The sequence below is a fragment of the Centruroides vittatus genome, unplaced genomic scaffold (assembly GCF_030686945.1).
Source record: "Centruroides vittatus isolate TY-2023 unplaced genomic scaffold, ASM3068694v2 contig_299, whole genome shotgun sequence".
Lineage (NCBI taxonomy): Eukaryota > Metazoa > Arthropoda > Arachnida > Scorpiones > Buthidae > Centruroides > Centruroides vittatus.
The window spans coordinates 252,992-262,927 of NW_027121909.1; the positions used below are offsets into that span (position 1 = coordinate 252,992).

Genomic DNA, 9,936 nt, shown 5'->3' on the forward strand with positions numbered 1-9,936 from the left:
TTGTCGAATACTATCCTCAAATAATACGAATACCTTCAATATAGCCCCACACATGTAGTCACAGTAACGAATCCGGGAATACCCAAAGGGCGATCAACTCAAAAAAAAAAAAAAAAAAAAATTAGTATGTACCCTTTATTAACACGTGCAATTATTGTATTGCGGATGGTCTAATTAATCGTATTTGCCGCCATAAATGTTTTTAAAAACAATAAATGAATTTTAATGTTTTGTGTGTCTGTGTTAATAGTATTCCCTTGTATCCGTGGCTACATACAGACAGAGCCTCTTCAGAACCTGTGGCTTAACTTTTGACAGGAGAAGAAGCAGACTAAATCCCGAATTCTTATTTTTTAAATAAAAATCTTTAGTAATGAGATCTATCGTAGTTGAGATAAGAAATATCTAAAGAAAAATCACTTAAAATCAAAATTAAAAGTTTGAAGTTTCATTTCCTAAAATTTAGTAAATGGTTTTTTCTTTTTACTTTCCGATTTATTTTATTAATTTTTATTGGCATAATAAAATAAATAACATAAGTTAAATAATAAATTATTAACTATGTAAATAAGCAGTATTAGGTAATTAAGTTCTCTAAGTATTCGGGGTATTAGAATAGTCGAGATCTGCTTAATATTCAATTTCGAGAAAGGTGATATTAGTCCATATATAACTTTTATTCATTATCGTTTTTTGTTTTTTATTAATTTTTTGTAGATTATGTTGACCGTAAATACAATAATATTGCTATTAATAATATCTTAAATTATATAGATGTATAGAATATTTACATTTGTTCTAGGAAACAATTTTAAAATAACTCAGATTGCACAATACATAATAAACAGTAGATTTTATATCAATAATATTCTTATCACCTTAATAATAATTATAAATGATTACTATATGAAAATTTAATAATTTAAATTGCAATTGTCCATATAATTTTGACGTATGAAAAATTATTTTAACATGTGTGTTTTTTGAAATTCAAACATTAAAATAATTTAATAAAATTCTTTAAATCTAATAAATATTTGCTACTGATTTAACATTATTTTGTAAAATATATACACAAATAGTATATATATATCTTATATATAAAATTCTCGTGTCACAATGTTAGTTACCTTACTCCTCCGAAACGGCTTTACCGATTTTTACCAAATTTTATATGCATATTCAGTAGGTCTGAGAATCGGCTACTATCTATTTTTCATATCCCTACACCATTTCCCCCCTTTCAAAAATATATTTATATATGGATTAAGGCTTTTATGTCCAACAGATGGCGCTAACTTCCGACGACCTAAGTTTGCTTTTCTGTGAGGCATTATGCTTTTCTGTGAGAATGGACTGAAGCAGATCATTTTCTATCTATCTATATAAATAAAATATAACGTTCGTTTGTTCCTACCGATTCCTTTGAAATTTTGACACAACGTTGCATTCGAATACGCACGTGTTTTTATATAATATACATGTCGAAATTCCCCCAGTGGGGGAGATGGACGGGATTAAGGCTTACCGTGAAGAACTCGGTTTCTATTATACTATTTTACATGCGGTTTTTTGCGTTTTTAATTGCGTTTTAATAGGTTACGTCAACAGAATATACACTAAAAAGGGATTTTTCGATATTCCCCAGCGGGAAAAGTGACGGGATTAAGGCTTACTGTGAAGAACTCGGCTTTTATTATACTATTTTAGATGCGTTTTTGATTGCGTTTTAATAGGGTACGTCAAGAGAATGTACACTAAGAAGGGATTTTTTTGAAATTCCCCTACGGGGGAAGTGTTATACATTTATAATAGATACATTTTGAGCCACAACAACGCGTGGCCGGGTCAGCTAGTATATATATATGAATAGCCTATACATATTACAGATTGGCTTCTTAACAAATTATACTGTAGTTTATGTTAATATGCTGTTTTATAGATTATAAAATAACCCAAATTTAAGGTGTATTTTTTAAAAAAAATTTCTATATTAAAAGTAGAAACAAATTTCGAAGAAAAAAATAATACAACAGTTCGTTCCTTTGTGTTCAGAATAATTATTTTTGAAATTTCTCTCGAGTTTAAAAATAAATTTTCGAATGTTTTTGTACTGAATATTAATATCTTAAAAGATTTTTAAACGCTTTTATTTAACTTGCTTTGTATCAAGAAGATCAAATTTCATTCACTTCTAATTAAGATAGAAAGCTGAAACTTTAAGGACATATCTAAGTCTAACGATAGTGAATTTTAATGATGTTCTGGGATGGACCCACTCTGAAACATGATAAACATAACTAAATGTATAATTTAATCACGTGTGTATGGTAAATACAGTGATGTACAGTACATCGTGAATGGCGTCACAACCATCATCCCCCATCCTCACCCTCGAAAAACATGACCAATGAAAGAATTTTTATTATTTCATTTTTGTATATATTAATTAAAATTATTATCTTGAATTGACAATCAAATTTTTTTTTGTTTTTCTTTTAATTTACTATTCAATTAACCATAAATTTTTCCTTTTAAATTTTCTCTCTAATTTGAATAATATTTTTAAAGTTTGTTTGAATTTCAGCTAGATGACCTTTAATTTTTAAGTTTTCTTAAAACCTCAATGCGACTAATAATATAAGCATTGCATGCATAATTAACTAAACAATACTTAAGAATGAATTAATTACATATAATGAAGTAAATTTACACTTATTTTGCTATACATTGTTATCACTTTACAATCAATTTCTAACAATCCATGTAATTTGCAATATTTAAACACTCAAATATTATTCATTTCACTTCACTCCAGGCATTATTTACTCGTGTATAAATAATTTTCAGAGAAATAATGATAATTTTCATTAAAATAATTTAACAAAAAATTCTTTTTTTAATTAATTATTTGTTATTACAATATACTCGTACAATCATTTTAAAGATCGAATAAGGACCATAAATATGTATTATTTTGCTTAAAATTTATAAAAGTGACGATACAGTTTTAAATATTTATCAAGTATTTTTATTAATAAAATTTAAAATATTTAAATTTATAAATATAATAAAACAAATATAATATGAATATTTATTATAAATCAACACTACCAGATGGCGCTACGAATATAAAATAAGTAAATTTCTAGTAAACACGTGCTTATTTATTGTAATTAAAAAATATATTTATAAAAATAAATAAAAATTTTTAAAATTTTATTTAAAATAAAACAAAATTTTAAAAGTGTTTTAAATAATATTTAATAAATATATATATTTTAAAATTATATAAAAACAATAAGAATAAATTTCAAATTTCAAAATTTAAACAGTTTTTTAATATAATAATTAAAATTAAATAAAATATTGCGTATTTTTAGTTTAATTATAACTTTTAAAAATACTTATTTACTGTAAAAATAAATAAATGAAACAACAATAAAATAATTAATATTATAGTAAATTATTTAATGTTATAAATTAGTATTATATTAAAAATTATTTATTGATTAATGCCATAAGGCAAGAAATGACTTCCCCCTATAGCAGACGCCATACTAAAAGCAACAAAAGGCAAAACTTAAAAACAACAACTAACAAAAATAAAAATTTATTATATTATATTATACATTTTTTTCTTAAATTATACTAAATAATTATATATTTTCTCATTCAAATAATTGAAACGTTAAAATATTCTATAAATTGCAATATGTCTAGGAGCAAAGAGAGGACAAATGTGTTTATCTCAGTGGTTACTTGTGTCTGTATCTACGTTATTGTCTTTGTGTTTGATCTTTCATACACTAGAATTTACGTTTAATTTGTTTATTAGCAAGTCAATTCTTTTTCCTTTTTCTCATAATCAGACACACAATAATTTTAACTTAATTACTCTTGATATTTTCAAAAATATTCATCTTAGAAGAATTTACTTTTATTCATCTGGAAAGAAAAATCACAAAGCGTTAACAATTTGAACTATCGAATCAAGAAATTATGCGAAAATGTTTAATGAAGTTATCGTTTATTATGAAGGAAGGAAAATGAATTACACTAAATTATAAAAGCAGAAAGTTCTGCGTTGGGTAATTTGCATATAGATTTATCTACCGATTATAACACGAGTTGTCAAATATGACTGTTAATTGTTTAAAAAAAAATCGTTTTTTAATTGAACTGAAGAGAAAGTTCAGTAATGAAGATCAATAATTACTACTGAAATGTGGCTAAGATTTTGAAAATTGCTTAACAAAGGTATGAATTTTGGAGACAAATCATTATGACTTTATTGTTTTTGGTGTTTACGTGGGCGAAGAACGTGAGATTATACCATCTGCAACGTTCTTAGCTGCGAGGTGGCAGAAATTAGTCGCTGTACATCGTTCATTCTGTGGGATTACTTTGCCTTTAGGCTGTATGCATCACTCGCAATATCCGTCTTGTGATAGAACATTGTGTCTAATTAAGTTTAGAAAGTAAGAGTTACTAAACTTCAACCCGAATTAAAGTTTCACCTATAACATATGCGAATGTCAATATCGACTTGTTAACTAATGGACAAGTTTAACACTGTTTAAATTAATACCCCGTTCAAGTCGAGAGTATTTATAATCACTTGATTAACTATCTCTATTATATAATTGATACTTCTCCAATAAAATCATCAGAATTTAGAATAAACAAAAATTGTCTCTTAATTTAATATAAAATAACTAGAAAATGAATCAAATTGTTATAAAATTCAATTTAGATCCCATTAAAATCTCAATTATTGTATAGCAAACATTTTAGAAATGATTTATTAGAAATTTTTATGCTAGATAATGTTTTATCATTTTTGCCAATATGTAAGAGTCAAATAAAATATATCACATTTTCTGTTTGTATGGTTACATTCTTTTACTTTTTCATATCAAAGACATGAATATAAAATCAATATGGCTGAATTTCAAGAATTTCAAAGATGTATACATTCCAAAATTCCTATATCTTTTTAATACAAAAATCCGAAAATGCCATACATTTGATAAGAAGTAATATTTATCAATAAATAAATCATATTTTTCAAAAATATTTTGAATAATAAAATCATAAAAGTACTGTAATTTAAAGCACCAAGAATTGTAAATTTGTATCGAAAATTATAATAATAATAACAATAATAATATATATAACTATCAATGATGACATTATATGTATGTCAACTTTCAGTATTGTTTACTTCAGCAAAATTCGTCTTGGTTGATAGTCACTGTTATAATCAATACGAATTTGCTGGAATCTAATATCCTTGACAAATCGATAGAACAGCCATAATTGAAGGCAGAGTTCTCTAAAGGATAAATATGAATTAGGAACAGTATAAAGGATGAAATTCTCCATAGGTCTTAATTATAAAGTTGGAATATTCTACGCTCGAGTAATTTTAAACTTAACAAATCACACGATTTATCATGATTCGATTATAAATTTTACGATTATAATAATAATAACGATGTCATTCATCTCATTAATCCGATTACGTTTGTATGAGGTTTAACGGAATGAAAGAACAAAAATTATATTTAGGAAAATGTCATTCTTTTTCCAAAGATTTCTGAATAAATTATCATAATCTACCTTTTGCATATAGAGTCATAAAGATTACTCGTCTTACAAGAATTCGTAGAATATAAATTACGTTGGAAGTGGGGATTTACGACAGATTTTACGACCTTGTACGAGTGAGAGAGGATCAACTGCTTAGTCCTGAGAGATTTCTAATAAAATCAAGTCTAGGGTAGTCATTGTGTGTCCGTTTCTGTCTTGTACAGACGCATAATCTCTTATTACACTTTCCATTGCTTGTTCTATTAACAACTTTGGAGAAAGTGATTGCAAATTTTCATTATCCCCCAATGTAATGTTCCTTACTTGTCTCGAATTAAACAAACAATGTTAAAAAATGGAAAGACGGAAAACGTATCTTAATGTACAAGAGAAATAAAATTAAGTTTTGTATTTAAATATTAATAAAATTGATTCCTTACCGTGTTATCTACTTAAGTGCAAAAGTTCGTCATATCGTGTTAACGAACAGTTCAATCATGGTTATGTAAATACATAAATAAATTGGTATTTTTAACCAATTTAATGATAAGATCAATTACAACAGGTATAAAGTTATTTTCCGTAGAAAGGTATTGGATCGCGACGAGTGTCGAAGTAACTTAAAATGTTTGAAACTTTAAGAAGTTTACAGAAATAAAATCGAAATATAAAACGACGTTACGAATTATTTAATCGAAATTATTAATCTATCCTTACTTTTATTTCTACAAAAGACATTAATTTTCTTGTGCATCACGTAATGGAAATCTCAATACTCTAGACAAAAAAGACTAAAAAAACTTTGTCCAAATAAGCTTATAAGATAATAAAACCAGATGTAATAAATATGAGATAAATTTATTGATGAACCGAACTAAAATTTATTTTCATAAACGTTTATGTCACGATAGGTTCTTATAAGAAAAGTACAGTTACAAGTAAAAGAAAAAGAAAACCAAACTTCCATTCTTGTTATAAGAAAGAAGACAATTTATGAATCAAAAATAAATCTAGAATATCCAACTAAATATATAACATTGCATCGACTAAAGAATTTAAAGAGAAATCTATCCTTTACAAGAGAAAAATGGATCATGTATTCGTTTGACCAAAATGACAGTTATATATGAGAGAGATAAATAACATAGACAAGATAGCAATATATTCTTCTAGAATATTAAACTTACGTCGAAAGAGATGTTCAATCACAGTCACTTCAGTTTTTAAATTATTAAAATAGTTTTCCAAATATATATATTATGATTTATTTATTTAATTAAATGAAACGACGAAAGTAAAGGAAAAGTTTCTTATAAATATGTATTATATTTTTTTAGTACAGTTAAGTTTACTGTCGTGACGTACATCAACCGTTAACGAAGTGCTGATGTTCAAAACTCGAGAAAATTGTCATTGACTTGTCCACTAGACGGTACAATTGCGTTACATGCTGACCAAAACCTTATATGACATCTGCTCACGAAAAGTAAAGAACTAGAATGGAATTCCAAGAGGATTGGTTTGGATGTTAGAATTCAGTTTGAAGAATTACTTACTACATACAGCGAGTAATGCTAAAAATATAGCAAATTTTCCGATGGTGTTGCATAAAATTGAAAATACCAAATACTGTATTTGAAATGTAGAATAAATCGTTTTCAAAATACTTTAGAATAATTCATATATTTACAAATTTTATACATTTTAAATGCTAAACATTTCCTCTGAAGACGATTTGTTAGAGAAGAGTCGAGGTGAATATTTACATTATTGATACATGTAATTTATTTATTTTTAATTAACCATTTACATTTCTGCAGTTTTTAAAATAAATTAGTAGCGTTAATGTATTTTAATTAAAAATTTTAAATTATTAAATCATTTAATTTAAAAATTCTATGTAAATATATTACGTCTTAATACATTTACAGCGTAAAGGATAGCTTTTATATAAAGAAATAGACATTCTCTATTTTTTTCGTAACGATACAACCAGTAAACTAGAAAAAAATAAAATGTTTTATTTGTAGATTTTTTACAATTGCAAACATTTTCAGATTATTTAAATTCATTTTTAGGGCTCAATATTTTAGAAATGTTGCACCCTAGATGGAAAAAAGTTTGAGATTTTCTAAAGTTTCTAAAACGCTATCCCCTGAACAATGTTTTCACATCATTTAGATGGATGTAAATGATCCGAAAACGTTTTAAAATGCAAAAAACATTGCCATATAAAACACTTTTTGTAAAATTTATTTTTTCCATTTTATAATTTTGGAATTTTAAATTCAAACCGCCATTAGCAATTTAAAAGTATTACGATAAACTAATAGATTTATTACAATAATTAATATCAATGTAAATTTAAAAAATTAATTTAATAAAGTCATTTATTAAAGTAGCAATAACTTAATAACAACAAACTTTTACTTGCTATTTAATGTTTAATAAATTAATCGATAAAGTTTTTTTTTCATTTCGGAAAAAACATCGATTGATGTTTCAAAATATTTTGATAAATTAATAAAGTAGGTGAATTAATTAATATAATTCTCTAATGAATTATAGTTAACTTTAGATATTATGAAGCAAAGATAATATCCTGAGAGAATACATCAAATAATTAACGATCTTCGTTACTTAAGAATCAAGTAGCAAGAGATCATTGATGATCTTTGCATCAACACGAAGAGAAAATTTATATCTAAATTGTTTAACGTTAATTTAGCCATTGAAATCAACATTAATGCTGAGTTTGTTCATAAAATACATTAAATTAAAAATGAATTTAGCTTTTTGTTTGAGTTTATTTACAGCATTTGAAATTTTTATAAGAAAACTTCAATTATTAAATCTACGTATATTAATTAATTGATTGACTCATTTTTTAATAGTACAGTTAGATAATTTAATCAATAATAAATGTTTTAATCGGTATATTTTTTATATAAAAAAATCATAAAAATGTAATTCGAAGTTTTAGGGTAATTGCCCTTATAGTCATCAATTGTCAACCAAGATTCAGTTTCCGAGAGTTTTTATGGATAGACAAACGAACCGCCATTAAAAAAACTGAAGAATAACAATACGTATTTTTCAATAAATCTACCGAATAGTCAAACAGAGAGACAAAGTGATTACAAACATGAATTAAAATATCATCAAAAATGGTTAAATTGTTGATTTATTGACGGCGTTTTTTAAAAAAGTTTTAAAATATATAATTATATAAAATTTCGTTCGATATTATTAATGATTAATGTTAAATAAAGTTTTCCAATTACTAAAGCAATCACAATTAAGATGATGTAAAGTTACGAAAGGATCTTGCAGTCAAATGTAAGCATATCTTAGATATATATATATATTTTTCATTGTACAGAAAAGTAGACAAATCTATTAATAAAATAATTAAGTAAAAAACAAAAAAAAAATTTTTCAATTCTCTTCATCAAACATCTGCCACGGACATCAATAACTAAACCACGAAATTAACTAAAGAAAACCATTTACCAAAAAGACGAATTATCTGTTTTACTCAAGAATTTTTTCTAGTCCATGTAGAATGATGTACTTGGAAGTTTTCCAGATGTTTAAATCTGGAATTGATAGAATTGATCATATAGTAATTATTTAGAATGAATTAAAAATATATAGGCAACAATTTCTTTCTTAGAAAAGACTATCATTTTATCCAACAGATTATTGGACGTTTGAAAAAAGTCATGAAATGTTTTGTAACGTGTTAAGAATAAAATAAATGGAATCTGGATAACATTTCAACAGCAAAGATCTGCGATCAAAGCTATAACGATTTAAAATGAGCTCTTAAAAGATTCAATATATTTCCTTCTTTTTCATTTAAACTTCAAATTAGCTCAAACAGATTCTTTTCTTAAGATTTACTTGGTATTTAGTTCAATAATTCTTTTTCCTTTTTATATTTTTATCTTCTTTCCTGCTTTACAATGATTTAAAGTATTTATCTTTTATTCTCTTGATTAATAAAAAAAAATTATATAGCCTATTTTAAAATATTTTATAAAATGTATGAAGTTATAAAAATATATTTTCTTCAATTTATTTTTGTTCAATACTTTGTTTTATTTTATGTAGAAAAATGTTTATGCACAATTTGAAATTTTACACGTAGATTTGACTATTTAATTTGATTTTATTCTACTAATATATTCTAACCAATAATATGTTTAAAAATGTTAAGTTTTATTCGAAAGTATCTTGTTTCTATAGACATTTTTTAATGAAGATTTGCAATTTATATTTATTTTGCAAAAATTGTAATTTTTAAAATAATTTTTTTTGCATTTTTAAAAAATACGA

At 25.0% G+C, this 9,936-nt stretch overlaps 1 long non-coding RNA gene across 1 annotated transcript; it reads left to right on the top strand.

Moving 5' to 3' along the window:
- The first annotated feature begins 6,631 nt into the window (after window positions 1-6,631).
- Window positions 6,632-7,261, top strand: LOC136972656 (uncharacterized). The gene is made up of 2 exons (XR_010880371.1): window positions 6,632-6,805; window positions 6,933-7,261. It is a non-coding gene; the product is annotated as an uncharacterized lncRNA (long non-coding RNA).
- The last annotated feature ends 2,675 nt before the right edge of the window (window positions 7,262-9,936 follow it).